Here is an 18,497-nt window from a genome sequence, read left to right as displayed (position 1 = left end):
ACACCATTCATGTGTGGGGTTGCTTCTCATCCAAGGGAGTGGGCTCACTCACAATTCTGCCCAAAAACACAGCCATGAATAAAGAATGGTACCAAAACACCCTCCAACAGCAACTTCTTCCAACAACCCAACAACAGTTTGGTGAAGAACAATGCATTTTCCAGCACGTGTCATAAGGCAAAAGTGATAACTAAGTGGCTCGGGGACCAGAATGTTGAAATTTTGGGTCCATGGCCTGGAAACTCCCCAGATCTTAATCCCATTGAGAACTTGTGGTCAATCCTCAAGAGGCGGGTGGACAAACAAAAACCCACTAATTCTGACAAACTCCAAGAAGTTATTATGAAAGAATGGGTTGCTATCAGTCAGGATTTGGCCCAGAAGTTGATTGAGAGCAAGCCCAGTCGAATTGCAGAGGTCCTGAAAAAGAAGGGCCAACACTGCAAATACTGACTCTTTGCATAAATGTCATGTAATTGTCGATAAAAGCCTTTGAAACATATGAAGTGCTTGTAATTATATTTCAGTACATGACAGAAACAACTGAAACAAAGCTCTAAAAGCAGTTTAGCAGCAAACTTTTTGAAAACTAATATTTATGTAATTTCTCAAAACTTTTGGCCCACGACTGTATTTTTATATATATATATATATATATATATATATATAATATACACTCACTGGCAACTTTAATAGGTACCCGGTGTGATGCTGAAGGATGAAGGAGAGAATGGAGACCTTACATCCCTTTGCCACAATTGCTGTTCCATACTCAGCGTACCATTGGCTCGTTTTGTTACCACTCGAAGGTGATTGGGCTCTCCGGCGAGACCCCATTCGTCAGCCTCTTCTGACATAACGTCTCCATTCCCTCCTTCAGGGAACGAGGGTCACAAACATAACCTAGATGTTCCCTTTCAGTTGGTCATGTTCGACGTTACGTCAGAAGAGACTGATGAATGGGGTCCCTACTAAAACGCCACAAAGGCTGTCTTACAGTGACCTGCATAAGTGATATCACTTTGTCGTGAGGCCAGCACGAGCGAAGGGCCATACCTAACACAGGATGCACTACATAGCATATTCCAGTTGGAAGTATGCTAACAGGTTGCCTGCTCATAGGAGGTCTTAAAAAAGCACATATCAACCAGCTTAGCGGTGATACATATGAACCTCTGAGGTACCCAGCCTGCAGAGTGGATATATTTCAATGTCAGGGATGGCAAGGGTGGCTTGCCAAGGGAAAGACACATGCTGCTGAGAGAGACTTACTGTGGAAATAAAAACACGTGTGATTGCCCAAGAGGGGAATCACAACACATGGAGGCACCTAGTCCAACACAGGGGCTGACTGACAGGGCATACACGCAAGTGCTGGACACCAACAGTGCTGGAGGAACCCAGGGTTCTGAACTGTGGAACTCACCTGAGAAGAATAGCGTACGCATCCAGTCCGTGGAATGGTATGACGTAGCAAGAGGAATGACAACGAGCAGGTCCTGTTTACTGGCCCGAAAGGGCCAAGTACCTGGGAGGACACAGGCTCTACACAGAGATTATAGAATCTCACAAACGTGTTAGGTGAAACCCAGCCCACAGCTCTACAGATGCCGGTTAGTGAGGTGCCATGCGCCAGCACCCAGGAGGAAGACACACTCCTAATTGAGTGAGCCCTCACCCCTAGGGGGCATGGCAGGTCTTGAGCCTGATAAGCCAAGACAATAGCATCCACTATCCAGTGAGATAACCTCTGCTTGGAGACAGCCTTTCCCCTCTGCTGGCCTCCTTAACAAACAAAGAGCTGGTCTGATGTCCTAAAGCACTGAGTTCTGTCTACATATTTGCAGAACACACGTACTGGACAAAGCAGCGCCAGGGTTGGGTCTGACTCCTCCAGGGGCAGTGCTTGCAAGTTCACCACCTGATCTCTAAAAGGAGTGGTTGGAACTTTGGGCACATATCCAGGCCGGGGTCTCAAAATAATGCCTGAATCACAGGAACGCTTCATTGACTGTCACTTCATCGCCATCTCCGGGTTGCCCATCTCAGAAACGCCGCTTGGCCTGATGCTTTGCCTGCCCTCGTGCAGCTCCTTGAGCACCTTGGCCTGGTAGACCTGGAGGGTGGCCATGGCATGCAAAGCGGAAGCGGCCTGACCCGCAGCTCTGTAAGCCTTGGCCACAAGCGTGGATGAGAACCAACAGGCCTTGAACGGGAGCTTGGGACCACCACACCAGGTGGAGACGCTCTGAGGACACAATTGCATTGCAACAGAGCACTCCACTGGGGATATCCCCGCATAACCCTTGGCCGACCCGCCATCGAGGGCAGTGAAGGGAGAGGTAGCACCAGAACGGTTTTGGGCAGTTAAAGGTGCCTTCCATGAGCTGGTAACTTCCTGATGCACCTCCGGGAAGAAAGGAACCGGAGGGGGTTGCTGGCGATCAGCGCGTGCAGCCCCTAGGAACCAATTGTCCAGCTTCCAGCATTAAGGACTGGGTGGAGCACTCCACTCGAGCCCGATGCTCTCGGCCGCCCAGGAAAGCATGGCCGTCAGCTAGTGATCAGACTAGGGCAACGCTGGTGCTCCAGAGGGAAACAAACCAGCCGAATCCTTCAATTCCGCCTTGTGAGGTGGCGATCGACATTCGGTCGTCCTCCAGAGCCCTGAATAAGACGATGGGAACCTGGTGAGAGGGCCCAGCAACCTCATCTGGAAGCTCCAGGGGCTGCGGTGTTTGTGAGGGGGGGTGTGGCCCGAGAGGTGTGGCAGAGGGGACTCTATACCGTTTGAGGTAATCGAATCTTAATCTCAATGCTGAGATGGTCATGTCCCCACAATGAGAACATGAACCATCCACGAACGCTGCTTCAGCGTGCTGAAAGCCCAGACACGTGACACAGCACTCATGGCCGTCCTGAGGAGCCAAATATCGACCGCACCCAGAAACGCAGAGGCGGTATGACATCTTTAAAAAGACACAAACACAACCCGTAAACTCTTTTAGGAAATAAGATCTTTCAGAGGTGCTGAAGCGCTCAGGGGAACAGAGGAGCTGAAGAGAAAAGCAGGAAGATCATCACAACCGCTGAACCACGCTGTCACACCAACACCACTGAAAACTCGTTCTGAAAGCACTCAGGTGATCCTAGCAGAAGATGTGCTCGGCTCTGAAACAAAAGCTTGAATGCGTGTTGCTCGTGCTGCTCCTTATATACCCACACAGCGGGGGGGGGGGGGGGGGGGGGGGGGGGGGGGGGTTGTGCTCGCGATGCAAATTCCGCAGACCAAGGTACTCAGCGTAACACTGGCTCATCTTGTTACCACTCAAAGGTGATTGGGCTGTCAGGCGAGACCCCATTCGTCAGTCTCTTCTGACGTAACGTCGAACGTGACTGACTGAAAGGGAACCGAGGTTACATTAGTAACAGAGTATGAGGTTTACGATGTTTCATGTGTTTGTTCATTAGATTAGGTCAACACTTTACTGTCTTATTTTGCAAAACAATCATTTTATTTTCTCTTCCTCCGTTTTCTTATCATATACTTGATTACGTGTTTTGTTGTGTTTTCCATGGTCCATTCACTTAAACTCGTTACTTGGAATGTCAAAGGAATTGGCCATATAAAAAAAAGGAAAAAATTCTATACATAAATACATAGTACTGCTTCAGGAACCACAGCGTCAACCGTATGGATCAGCAGCAGGAGAGCATCGCTAACACCGGACGTGCTATCCAAGCGCTGGTGGCACAGGTGTCCGAGCTCACCCAGCAGATCCACCAGCTCACCTCTCCCACTGCGCCCATCGCACCGCCTGCGCCGCCCGTCCCCCGGGAGACCCCTCAGGATCACTTCCGGCCAGAGCCGCGACTTCCGGTGCCAGAAAACTACTCCGGTGAGCCAGCTTTCTGCAGAACTTTCCTTAATAAGTGTTCCATGCACTTTGCCTTACAGCCCCGCACCTTTGCCACCGAGGAATCGAAGGATGTGTTCACTCTGACTCTACTTTCCGGCAAGGCCGCCCTATGGGGGACGGCGGTGTGGGAGAACCAACATTCGTGTTGCGCCTCGTTCCACACCCTCTCGGAGGAGATGAGGAGGGTCTTCGATCGAGCCGCGGTCGCTAGGGAACCCGCCCACCTGCTCTCAGACCTACATCAAGGGACCTCCTCTGTCACGGATTACTCCATCCAGTTCCGCACCCTGGCGGCCGCGTGCCAGTGGAACGAGGCGGCGCAGTGGGATCCTCGAGCTGCCCCCCACACTCAACAGTCTCATCAACCTAGCCCTGCAAGTTGATGCCCGGATTAATCGTCTGGGTCGACAGACCAGTCCTACACGCCGTCCCATCTCTCCGGAAAGGGGCCGCTCGAGTCGAGAGAACGCGGTCGGTCCCGTCTACGACCACGAACCCATGCAGGTGGGTAGAGCTCGGCTGTCCCGGAGGGAGAGAGAGCAGCGGAGGTCCCAAGGACTATGCTTGTACTGTGGAGGCTCAGGACATACCATCTATTCCTGCCCGGTAAAAGAGCCAGCCCGGTAGTAAAAATTAGGCTACTATCGGGTGGGATCTCCGCTCGGAAGTCCTCAACAACATCATCGACTCTCCTTCCGGTGAAACTGCAGTGGGAGAATCACACACACGACTGTCACGCCCTTCTGGACTCCGGAGCCAAAGGTAATTTCATTGACTCACTCCTTGCACGTCACCTGAACATTCCTGTCCTGCCTGTGTCTCTTCCCATCCATGTCACCATGTCATCCATGAAACATAATCCACGAGTGGATTGGGGTTCCAACACAGTCACATTGTGGAGTGAAATTTGTCATGAGTCTTGTCTGGTTTCTGCTTGTCCTGTTGTCCCTGTCTCTGTTTTTCAGAAGGAGAACATGGTATTATCAAACGTGGCTACAGAGTACCTGGACCTGAAGGAGGTGTTTAGTAAGTACCGTGCTGCTTCTCTTCCTCCGCATCGTCCCTACGACTGTGCCATAGACTTAGTGCCAGGTAAGTCTCCGCCTAAAGGCAAATTATACTCTCTTTCTATTCCAGAGAGGGAGGCCATGGAGAAATACATTTCTGATTCCTTGGCATCTGGGTTCATCCGCCCTTCCTCTTCTCCAGCGGGGGCGGGATTCTTTTTTGTGGGTAAGAAGGATGGTTCTCTGCGACCTTGTATTGACTACCGAGAGCTGAACAACATTACGATAAAGAACACCTATCCATTACCACTCATGTCTTCAGCTTTTGAGAGGTTACAGGGAGCATCCGTATTCACAAAATTGGATTTACGTAATGCTTATCATTTGGTCCGCATCAGGAAGGGGGATGAATGGAAAACCGCCTTTAATACCCCTAGAGGGTACTTTGAATACTTGGTGATGCCGTTCAGGCTCTCCAACTCGCCATGGGTTTTCCAAGCACTCGTTAATGATGTGTTTGAGAGATATGGTAGATCAGTTTATATATGTTTACCTGGATGACACATACTGATTTTTTCTTCATCTCTCCAGGAACACGTTCAACACGTCAGACGAGTGCTCCAGAGATTACTTGAGAATGGTCTTTTTGTCAAGGCGGAGAAATGCGTATTCCATGCACAGTCTGTTCCCTTCCTAGGGTATATCGTCTCGTCCGAGGGAATACGTATGGACCCTGACAAGGTTAAGGCTGTGATAGATTGGCCATCTCCAGATTCCCGTAAGGCCCTACAGCGGTTTCTGGGGTTCGCCAATTTCTATCTGCGTTTTATTCGCAATTTCAGCCAACTAGCCTCACCTCTGACGGCCTTGACCTCTCCCAGTACTCCGTTCAGGTGGTCGGACGCAGCTGAGACTGCGTTCACTAACCTCAAAAGCCGCTTCGTTTCGGCTCCCATCCTTGTGGCCCCTGACCCCACAAGGCAGTTCGTGGTGGAGGTCGACGCATCAGAGGTGGGGGTAGGAGCGGTGTTGTCCCAACGTGCTGCCTCGGACGATAAGGTACATCCTTGCACGTTTTTTTCCCATCGTTTATCTCCTGCTGAACGCAATTATGATATTGGTAACAGAGAGTTGTTGGCTGTCAAATTAGCTTTAGAGGAGTGGCGTCACTGGCTGGAAGGCTCAGGGGTACCTTTCATTGTTTGGACCGATCATAAGAATTTAGAATACATTAGAACTGCCAAAAGACTCAATTCCAGGCAGGCTCGGTGGGCACTTTTTTCGGTCGCTTTGATTTTACTTTATCATACCGCCCGGGTTCCAAAAATGTCAAACCCGATTCTTTATCACGTCTTTTTGATCCCTCCGCCCACCCAGTGTCTCCCGAGTGTATTTTACCTGAGAGAGTAGTGGTCTCAGCACTCATTTGGGAGGTCGAGTCAAAGGTCAAGACGGCCTTAGAAGGGGTAACGCCTCCGCCCGGTTGTCCACCGAACCGTTTATTTGTGCCAGAGGAGTTAAGGTCCGAAGTCATTCAGTGGGGTCACTGCTCTAACGTTGCTTGTCATCCAGGGATAAGTCGAACTAATGGGTTAGTTAAACAACGATTCTGGTGGCCACTTATGGCTCGTGACGTCTGCGATTTTGTTTTGGCTTGCTCAGTTTGCGCCAGTAGTAAGTCATCTAACCGACCTCCTGATGGGCTCCTTCAACCGCTGTCTGTCCCTTCGAGACCCTGGTCCCACATCGCTCTAGATTTTGTTTCCGCCCTCCCGCCCTCTAATGGCATGACGTTGCGATGTTTGGTCTCCAAGAATCCTTCTTCCTGGAGTCAACAACTCTCTATGGTGGAGTACGCTCACAATTCGTTACCAGTGTCAGCCACGGGCCTTTCTCCGTTCCAGTGCAGTTTAGGTTACCAGCCACCAGTTTTTCCCAGTCTGGAATCTGAAGTCGCGGTCCCCTCTGCTCACGCGTTTGTCCAGAGGTGCCACCGCACCTGGACCAGAGCCCGCGAGACTCTGCTCCGGATGAGGGAGCTCACTAAGGCCAAGGCCGATCGCCACCGGTCAAAGCCTCCCGTTTACGTCGTGGGTCAAAAAGTGTGGCTTTCTACCAATAACATTCCTCTGCGATCCATATCTAACAAGTTAGCTCCCAAGTTTATTGGCCCGTTTACTATCACCAAGATCATTAGTCCGGTGACAGTCCGCCTCAAACTACCTCCAGCGTACAGGAGGATACACCCCGCCTTTCATGTGTCCAAAATTAAACCCGTGTTTTATGCACGTATTAATCCGCCTACTCCGGTTCCCCCGCCGCCGCGTCTCGTAGATGGGGAACCGACTTATTCAGTTAATCGCATTCTGGACTCAAGACGGAGGGGGCGAATATTCCAGTACCTGGTGGACTGGGAAGGTTACGGTCCGGAGGAGAGGAGTTGGGTACCTGCTAGGGGCATATTGGATCACTCCCTTATTGATGATTACAATCAGCAGGTAGGCCCTTCTGGGAACTCCAGGAGGCGTTCTTGGGGGGGGGGGGGGGTACTGTCACGGTTGGTAAACCGTGATCTCTGGGTTTTGCACTTTGTGGTGAAGTCTGTGTGTTTCGCGTCTGCACTGATTAGCTTGTGGGCGTCTCCGTTAATTGTCATCAGCAGCAGCTGTCACTCATCACTCTCTCCCTATATAATGGCTTGTCTCACGTCTTGTGTTTGTGAGAGCGTTGTTTCATGTTTGGTAACTGTTCTTTGCTTCTGTGTTGTTCTGCGTTGGATGTCCGTGTCTTCCCCCGGAACCTCATCCACTCATCGCACCTTCACAAGCATCACCACTTACCTTCGGCTCGATTCCCCGCAGTTCCTGTGCCATCCTCTCCTGCTGTCAACTCACCATCACCGTCTGGATTACTCACCGTCTCCCACCATCTTGGATTGTCGTCTTCCCAGCGTTGTTTGTATTCTTGTTTGTTTTGTTTGGTTTTCATTAAATTGTTCATACTCGCACTTGTTTCCAGCTTCTCCTTCACCCAGTCGTCACAGTAGGTCAAGTTTACTTCTCTTCGTACTCACAGAACAAAAGAGGTGTTGCCATTCTTAGAAATAAGAATCTACCTTTTACCTTAGAACATAAAGAATCTGATCCTGAAGGGAGATTTATTATGATCAAAAGCTCAATTTTTAAACATCATATAACAATTATCAATGTTTATGCACCAAATTTTTATTGAAAATTTTGAAATGTCCCAGCCTAGATGGTTTCCCATTGGAATTTTTCACAAAACTTTTGCCGAAAATCCATTCAGTTCTTATTCCTGCTATGCTACACTCTCAGAAATAAAGGTGCAACAGCTGTCACTGGGGCAGTACCTTTTCAAAAGGTACACTTTTGTAGTGTTCGAATATGTACACTTTAAGTATCAATATGTACCTTTAAGGTACCAAAATGGACCCTTTAGGTACAAATATGTACCTTTTGAAAAGGTACTGCCCCATTGACAGCTGTTGTACCTTTATTTCTGAGAAACCTTTATTCCTGGAGACACACTTCAATTAGTTTGCTCTTAAAAAAAAAAAGATTAAAAAAGCCCTAGACTGTTCACCATAAAAGACTCTTAAGTCTGCTCAATGTGGACTATAAGATAGATGCAAAAGTACTGCCCCACAGACTGGAAACAATTCTTCCCAAAGTTATAAATTCTGATCAGACAGGCTTTGTGAAATCTAGGTGTGGTTCGGATAATGTACATCATGCTCTTAATATTATACATTATTTTCACACTCAAAACAAAACAGCAATAATTTTATCTTTGGATGCCGAAAAGGCTTTTGATCACATAGAATGGTCCGTTTTGTTTTCAGTTTTGGAAAATTTGGGTTAGGTTCTGTAGCAACTCATAATGTAATAACTGCACATAATGTAAAAACTGCACATAATGTAATGTGTAAGTGCAGAAAATGTTTGTTTTTTATTTTTTATTGGGATTTTGTACTTCCGGGTGTTTGGTCACATGGGTGCAGATGGATATTTACCTGATTGTGTTTCCTGTTTAACAAGCATGTGTAGAGGGGGTGAGTAGCAGGAACGCTCACTTTCTGTTGACCATTCTAGAATGTTCTAAGTTGTTTTTTAATCATGCAGTTGTTTGTTATATCATGTTAATATATAAAAAAAGTGAATGCAATGTTAGGAACCCGTCATTTATTTATTTTCTTCTGCTTAGCCTCTCAGCGGCTATAGGCTGCCACTACATTTTAGTCAACTTGGATTAAGGACCCAATTTGGAAATGGCTTTACTGGCACATCGTATGTTCATTGCACCGAGCTTTGAAGTGGAGCAGCAGACACGACGTGCACAAAACGGCACAATGAGGTATGTCTGCAGTTTAAATGGATTCTAACTGCATTGCTGTTGTGCAAGACGCGGTGATATCCGCTGTATTGAACTACCATTGGATAGAATGCAGTTTATGGGCCCTTGTGTGTTGCCTTACTATGTACATTCATTCACAGTTGGCCTTGTGTGTGCTGACTGCGACGCTGTTTGGCTTTGGGTTGAAGTGGCTTGTTGTGTTTGAGAATCGCCTGCACTTAACCAACTAATACTAGTACTTACCTTTTCTTTTTCTTGTCTATCATATTCTTAAAAAAAAAAAAAAAAAAACCCTGGCTACATGTTCTGTACTAGACTAACTGAGACTTGTCATAGCACTTGTATACCATTGTTGTTCAATCTGTTGATCTGATTGTTTCTATTGTTCTCATTTGTAAGTCGCTTTCGATAAAAGCGTCTGCTAAATGATTAAATGTAAATGTAGAATGAACTCTGAAGAGATGGAGCACTCTGCCAATAGCGGCAAACGAGAGAATAAGCCCACGGCAAAGGCCATGGTGGCTAAAATTGAAGCCATACAAAGGGATCGCAAAAGTAAAGTGAATAAAGTGAAGAATGTGATTGTGTCCATGAAAGAGTTGATGAAATGTAATTACAATGCCTCTCAAGTGTGTTCAATGCTGGAAACAATACTACGGCTGATGGATGATGCATCTGTGTTGCATAGAAATTTAATACCTTTGCTTCCTCCTGAGGAACAAACTAAACAAATCGAATGGTTTGATTCAGTTTCGAAATGTTATAATGTCTTTGTGAAAGATGTTGAACAGTGGATGACTGAAACTGGGAAATGGTGTAACATAAGTGTTTCAAATGCGCAAGCAATAGACACAAATTCTGCTCAAGGTAATGAAAATCCCTGCATTGTGCCTTCTGATACTCTTAAGCATAGGATTGTGGAATCAGATGCCACATCTCAATATATCTGTGAATCTAATGTTGCACCTTCTGTTGAAGTTGTGTCCACAACATACAAAACTCGGCTTGATGCAGGTCTACAGAATGAAATGTGTTCTGGAAATTAAGTTCAACCAATGGACAGTGTTTCAAATATAAGCAGCAAAAGATCTACTAAAGTGTCATCATCATCTCATGGATCTCGATCCAGTCGATCTTCCATTTCCTCCACTCGTCTTAAGGCTGAGGCAGATTTGGCTGCTTTAAGGGTCTCGCAACAAATGCTGCAAAAGAAACATGTTTTGGAGGAGCAAGAGGAACAGTTGAGGAGAAGGAAGGAAAGAGTGGATTCAGAATCACATGCATCTGTTCACAGAATTGTTTCCAAACCTCTTCATTCTGATGCGGAACCATGTGTACCGTCAACTAGTGTGCAAGCAGCAACACAGTCTGTGCCTACATTTGGTGTATCACATGGTGATGATACACAAAGAATTTGAACTCATTCTCAATTCCAGTCAGTACAACAGCAGCAGCAACAACAATCGTCAATAAGATCTAACACAAAAGCTTTACAGTCTGCAGTACCTAACATGTCATCATTGGTTAACCTGAATGTTGGATATGCTCATGGATCAAACGTTCAAGATGATGTGAGCAGCCAAAATATAGTTAAGCTTATTGATAAGCAAAATTAACTACTTTGATGGAGACCCATTGCGCTTTTATGAGTTTATGCGCTCATTTGAAGAAATGGTTGAAAAGAAATCAGACAGCCTGGGAGATTGTCTGCACTTCTTGGAGCAATATACACAAGGACAACCAAAAGAACTGGTTAGAAGTTGCCAGCACATGACCCCTTCACAAGGTTACCTAAGGGCTAAGAACTTACTTAAGGAAAACTTTGGCAGTGAGGTGAAAATAGCTTTGTCTTATATGGAAAAGGCTCTTTCTTGGAAGGTTATAAAATCTGAAGACGCTAGGGCTCTACAAGATTATGGTCTCTTCTTAAGGAGTTGTTGTAATGCTATGCATGACGTTCACTATATGAACGAGTTGAATCTCACCACTAACATGCAAGTTATCCTTTCAAAGCTTCCTTATAAACTGAGAGATAACTGGAGAGTTGTTGCTTATGATCTGAAGGAGAAAGGCCACAATCAAATTTCCTTTTCTGATATTGTGGATTTTATTGAGAGACAAGTGAAAATTCTCACTGATCCAATGTTTGGCAGTATTCAGGAAACTTCACTTGCTGGAGGTAGGAAGGTTAACACCAGGATGATTCAGTTAAAACCGAGGAGCAGTTTTGCTACCACTATCACTGCTACACCAGAGGTTAAAGACCACGGTAAGACTTCTACAAACAGAATTAGTTTTTTCTGTAATGGTGAACACGCATTGGATGAATGTAATAAACTTGTCAAGAAGTGTCAGAGAAAAGATTAACTTTTTGAAAATAAAAGGAATTTGCTTTGGCTGTTTGTATGTAGGACATATCAGCAGGAACTCCAAAAGCAGGATTATCTGTAATATATGTAGTCTCAAACACCCAAGTCTTCTGCACATTTATCCTCATGAGAAGGAAGACTCTTTGGACAAGAAGAAATCTGAGTTCAAATCAGCAGTAGGCAGGGGTATGGTCACTGGGGCTGGTAATGGCGTCTGTGCATTGTCTATTGTTCCAGTCTGTGTCAAATCAAAAAAGAGTATCAATGTTGTGATGACATATGCATTTCTTGACTCTGGGATTTCTGCTTCATTTTATATGGGTTTGATGAACAAGCTCAGTCTTGCTGGAAAGAAAGTGAAAATTCTACTCAGGACTATGAGTCAGGATAAATCTGTTGGTAGCTATGTTCTAAAAGACTTGGAAGTTTCTGGGCTGAATCAAGAATATTACTGTGCCTTGCCAGAAGTGTATACCCAAAAGACCATGCCTGTGACCACAGCGAACATTGCTTCTCAGAAAGATCTTGAATGTTGGCCTCATTTGAGTCACATATGCTTGCCAAAATTTAATGCTGACATTGAGCTTTTGATTGGAGCTAATGTTCCAGAAGCATTGGAACCTTGTCAGATTGTACATAGCCAAGATAATGGCCCACATGCCATAACAACAATGTTTGGGTGGACGATTAATGGACCACTCAAAGGAGTGAACAGGAATGGAAATGGAAGCGTAAGCGTAAGTTCTACTAGGAAGACTAAATGTCACGTCACATTACAATTAAGGTCTAGCCAATCGGCTCTCAACACGATGGATATTAAAGCGCACTACTCACATCCTATTGTGTTTGCAGATATCGCCGCTGTCATTTTTGCGCAAACTGTTGTTAGGCTATTGCCTGATTTTCACTGGGTTACTTGCAGTTAAGTTCGTCTCCTGCAAGCTATTGCGAGTTTGACATTCCTCTCAAGATGCACATTAGATAGTTGGCTTTGCTCTGGTGTTGTGAATGTTTTTTGTCGTTAGTAGTGTTGGATGATACACAGGCTTCAGAGTTTTCTCGGCAGAGGAAGTGAAACATTGGCGGAGTTCCGAGTGCTTTCCAGTGTTGCCAGGTTTTTTCAAAACCGCCAATTGCTACTCAAAACTATCCCAATCGCGTTTCGAGAAGGGTTCCCTGAGGAGAAAAAAAAATAAAAAATTCACATTCCAGGCGCTAAATATCACATTATGGGGTCGCCTCAACTCGCCGACATGTAAAGCTACCCGCAGCAACAGTGTTACAATATCCCAATTCCTCAGAAAAATCGAGGACATGGCAACGCCGGTGCTTTCCGAGCTGTCTTGTCGGCGCTGCTTGTGTCTCTATCAACAAAATATTTCATCTGTACGCTCACGTGAACCTGCTCGCATGAAATCTCTCTGGGCCTGCTGATGGTCTCTTTCGGCATCTCGCCTTCATCAGCCTACACCTTTATAAGTATCATTTTGTTTTATGCGCTTGGGCATACATTTTATTCTCTGCAAGGTTATTTGCTCAAACGTTTAAGATAAAGCGTTTGGTGTTGCGTGATGGTTTATCTAGCAAACTAGCGCTGCATGATCAAGAGGTTAATCAAACTAATACATTCAATGTTTGGAACAACTCTTTTGTAATGAGGCATTTTAAGGCTTGTTATTAAAGGCTTACAATCTTTGTAGCCTACTGATAAAGATCGTTGCTCGCATTATTCCTTCTGAAAAATGGGCAATGTTTTGCACACCTTTAAGTATTTTTTGTCTTAATCATATGCTTTTGTCTTTGTTTATTCAGTCATTGTTTCATCTGCATCTATCTACAATAATTCTGAATGCCTCATATAGGAATGCGGGTCACTCGTCGGGTTCCCATGGTTATATGGAGTCATCAAGCTTCATGGGAATTCCATGGCTGCAGATGCAGAGAACTTTGGCTCTCACCTCATCTTTACACAGGTCACTCTTTGGACTGGTGCTATTATGAAGCAGGCTTTATCAAGCTGATGTATATGGTCATCTTTCATTTGAGTTCTAGGTAAGAGTCTGCTCATCTTTAAAGTCCACGTGAACTGGAGGTCGCTGCTGACTTTATTTCAGTGTGGTGACGTATTTCCAGCTGAAACGGAATATTGAATAGAGGGCATGGTTTTTGTTTGCACTTCTAGTCTCTGTCTTACACTTATCGCAAACTAATGGCTGGAGGGGTGTGTTTAAGGATATTCTGCCCATGCCGTCAAACTGACGTCATTAAAAAAGGAATGTCATTCCACAGCGGAAGTAAATGTTCAGATTTTGGTTAAGGATTACAAAGAAGATTATTTCTTTTTTCTTTTTCAGCGGATTAACTTGCACAGATCATTTACATCAATACTAGCCATGTGTGCTAGTAAAGTCAATTTTGATTTCACGCAGACTTTAAGTTATAATCGAGGCTTGTTTGGTCTTACCCGGCTGTTGCTGCCTTCACCTTACACAGACTGCTGAGGCACTTTGCATAACTCTGCTATGATGGTCATCGGGGACGTTGTCCATTACAGTTTATGAAGTTTGGCCTCTTGTGGCCTTCACATGTCACAGCGACTTTGCTTAAATTGAGTATCTCTTTTTATGGTCATGCTGATCTGGCTCATTTTCTATTTTTTTTGGGGGGGAGGATAGGTTTGCTCTGCAGTTTCTGGCAGTTAGATGGAGTTTTATCAAGAGTGCGCAGGATTCTAGCCTAAAGAATTGTATCTGTGTATATGCTCTTATGTCTGCTAGAACCCTAATTCTACCTCTAATCAATTAACCTAATCACCTTTCTTACTCAGTGAGGTGGTTTAGAATTCCTGTAATTTGCCATCAGGCTGCTATGTACATGATCCTCCTCATCGGATGTCCGTCAAGATCAGACTTTATTTCACGTAATGCTCAAGGTACAGTATAATACTCTTAGCAAACTACTGGCGGTGACTACTTCTCACATGCTCCCCATGTCCAGTTTATCATGTTTTTTCACACACAATGGTCTATCGTTGTCATCTACACACAAGGCTTTCACATCACATAGCTTAAAGAAAAGTACATTGCCTATCAACGTAATGTAATGCATGTGTTTAAGGTAAATTAAGCAAATACTGGTAGTGGTGTTACACCTATTCATTACATTTACTCTTCCACCGCCTCCCGCAGGCTTCCGTCATGGCCTTAGCAGCTATACTCTCTACGGCCTCTTGTAGCGTTCTTTCACGGCCTATCGGGGCCTTTGTCTCTGCGGCTGGTTCAGCTCAATGTAGTCACGTTTAGAAGCTGCGGTCTGTCACCGCTTCTATACACTGGTCACTAATGCTGTTGAACTCAGAGTACAATCATCAGATATGAAGCTACTGGGAAGATGGTCATCCTCCGCATTTGAATCCTACATTAGACCTGAAATACTGAACATCTTAAGGTATATCAAGCTGTCCTCAAGGTAATCTATATGCAAATAATGGTGGTGGTACAATTCCTCTTCATATTACTCCCAACAACCTCTGATTACTGTGGCTTAACTTGTCCTTTCTTTTTGTGGCCCGTCTTTCGTGGCCTTCCCCTCTGTTACCCATCTCGTGGTGTTCCCACCGTGGTCTAATTACATGGCCTTCCTCTCTGTGCATACTGCATTTCATTTCATTCTACGGCCTCTTGGCTTTCTCACTATGGTCCATTTGGACATCCTCATCTGTGGCCTAGCTAGGCCTTTTCTCTGTGGTCTTCGTGGCTTTCTTTTGTTGCCCGCCGGGGCCGTTCCCACTGTGGCCCGCCGGGGCCGTTAACCACTGTGGCCCGCCGGGGCTTTTTCTGTGGCCTATCGTGGTCTCTCTCACTGTCCTGCCTATCGTGGCCTGCCTCTCTCTCTCACTGTCCGGCCTATCGTGGCCTGCCTCTCTCTCTCACTGTCTGGCCTATCATGGCCAGCCTCTCTCTCTCACTGTCCGGCCTATCGTGGCCTGCCTCTCTCTCCCACTGTCCGGCCTATCGTGGCCTGCCTCTCTCTCCCACTGTCCGGCCTATCGTGGCCTGCCTCTCTCTCTCACTGTCCGGCCTATCGTGGCCTGCCTCTCTCTCCCACTGTCCGGCCTATTGTGGCCTGCCTCTCTCTCTCACTGTCCGGCCTATCGTGGCCTCTCTCGAAGGCTCTGTGGTCTATATTCATTGCCATATAAGCTAATACTTTAGCTATAATCTGATGTTGTATTCTTATGTCTGGCTAATTATCTCAATTTATCTCTTTCGTTCATGTTCCAGGATCCTCTAAGAAATACTTCATCTGGTGCGTATTACATTATTCTTCTTTCTTTTGGGGTAGGCTCTGCCCTGCCTTCGTCTTCGGCAGGATTAGCTGGTACCTACAAACTTCAGATCAACACTACGGATGGGGCCTACGCCAAAATAATTCTATTTTTTGTGTTTTTGTAAATAAATACTTCAGTCTTATCTCTACCTCCTGAGTCTTTCTGGTAGAAATGGAAGCGTAAGCGTAAGTTCTACTAGGAAGACTAAATGTCACGTCACATTACAATTAAGGTCTAGCCAATCGGCTCTCAACACGATGGATATTAAAGCGCACTAGTCACATCCTATTGTGTTTGCAGATACCGCCGCTGTCATTTCCCTCCATCCTCCCCACCACCACCAGGTTGGCCCTGTCCATGCGGGGGGTAGGCTCCGCCCTGCCTTCGTCTTCGGCAGGATTAGCTGGTATCTACAAACTTCAGATCCACGCTACGGATAGGGCCTACGCCAAAATAATTCTATTTTTTGTGTTTTTGTAAATAAATACTTCAGTCTTATCTCTACCTCCTGAGTCTTTCTGGTAGAAATAGTGATGATGATGGGAAGGGTTACGCAGAAGGGTTACGCAGAAAAGGTACCTGTGGCTGAGCTTGAGAGTTGTGATGGACATCTGTGGTATATACCCCATCACGGTGTATATCATCCCAAAAAACACAAAATCTGAGTCGTGTTCGATTATGGAGCTTCTTTTCAAGGGTACATCATTGAATAGCATGTTCCTGCCAGGTCCTGATTTAACCAGTTTACTAGTAAGTGTCCTTGTACGATTTAGACTTAAATCTGTTGCCATGATGGCTGACATTGAATCCATGTTCCATCAAGTCAGAGTTCATCCAGAAGACTGCAATGTCTTGAGATTCTTGTGGTGGCCAGAAGGTAACATAAACAACAGTCTAGAGTAGAGGTCGACCGATATATCGGCCGGCCGATATATCGGGCCGATATTTGTCATTTTTTAATATATCGGCATCGGCCGATATCCGTGTTTAGTAGTGCCGATTTAAATTTAGGCATGTCGGCGGGCAGCCCCGTGTTATTGGTGCGGTGGAAAGTGCTGCTGCCGCATGTGAAGGACCCCAAGCCAAAACTTTTGGAATATTCAACATCAGTCCTGGGAGATAAAGGTAGTCAGAGAATTTCACTCTGTAAACGAGGTGGAGAAGGTTGCAGCTCTCACAAACACTGCAGCGTGATTGAGGGCTACGTTACTCCGCCCCGCTCAAAGACAGCACCGTGCTCGGAGAGACAGCTGTCCTGGAGCAGTCCAGAACGGTGAATGACATTTGTTCGGAAGCATGGTTTGATGCAGACAATAGCCAGGTTTCCATCCAACTCATTTGCATTTAGGGATGTCAATATTTGATCATTTCCATGATCGATCGTCGTTTAAATTAACAATCAATGAATAAGCTTAAGGCTGCAAAATGCGTCTGCAGCGGTATTATTATGTGCAAAAGCCACTCGGAAAAAAAAGCTTTCTCACCCGAATTAAAGTGGTTTTAGTCTGAATAAAATGCTAGTAGCAGGACTGTAAAATGAATATATGATTATGATCATTTGATAAAATGAAGGGAGCGCGCTGTACATTTGAGATAATTTTACTTTGTTGACTGTTTCCCGTCAAGGAGACCGCTGAATGCGCCTCTTTAAATGGTTTCGTGGTGCTCGTTGTTGTATTTTAAAACGCAATTGCAATCGCAATTTTTCACAATTTTTTTAAACATTTTATGCGAGTATTAATGACCAGTACTTTATTTGATCCTGGTCTGCAAAATGTTCGATTTTGAATTTTTGCATTCCGGTAGGCCTATTTGTTTTAAAACATACGGCATTTACAGTGCATTAGATCGTGACAGTGCATGCGTGTGTGCAGACGAGGACGAGCGCGCGCGGGATTTGGCTAGATGTATTTGGAGGTTGTTGCTCACGTCTTGTTCTGCACATATCCAAACGTTTACATATTCGCAATGTATCTGAATGTTAAACTATAATATTTTTTATTTTTTTAATGTAAACTAGACGGAAAAGATCATCCTCTTCACATGAGCAAAACGTCCTTGGCATAACAGCAGAGTGGACCGGTATACTACGGTCTATTTAAACTGACCAGTGTAACCTTTTATATGTTTGGTTGACTGTACTTAATCTTAATAATGAACAGACAGTAAGTTTGAAGTTAGAATGCACTTTAGATGTTCTGTGTCATTTATACCAAACACAAATGTTGCTGGTTGCTAGTGTGTTTGCAGCACTACTATTATTTATTTTTTATATATATTATTTTTTTATATTTTTCAGTTTAATTGATTTTTATTTATAAAATTTTATTTATTTTATTTAAATGTATATTTAAGTTTACATTTATGTTCCAACAAACTTGAAAAATTCTGCTTGATAAATAATAATAAATAATAATAAATAATATATATATATATATTACCTGTTTTATATATTTAATACTTGGTCAGTTTATTGATTTGTTTGGTTAACTTTAGA

The sequence above is a fragment of the Cyprinus carpio genome, chromosome A6 (genome assembly GCF_018340385.1).
Source record: "Cyprinus carpio isolate SPL01 chromosome A6, ASM1834038v1, whole genome shotgun sequence".
Lineage (NCBI taxonomy): Eukaryota > Metazoa > Chordata > Actinopteri > Cypriniformes > Cyprinidae > Cyprinus > Cyprinus carpio.
Note: the sequence above shows the minus strand (reverse complement) of the source record.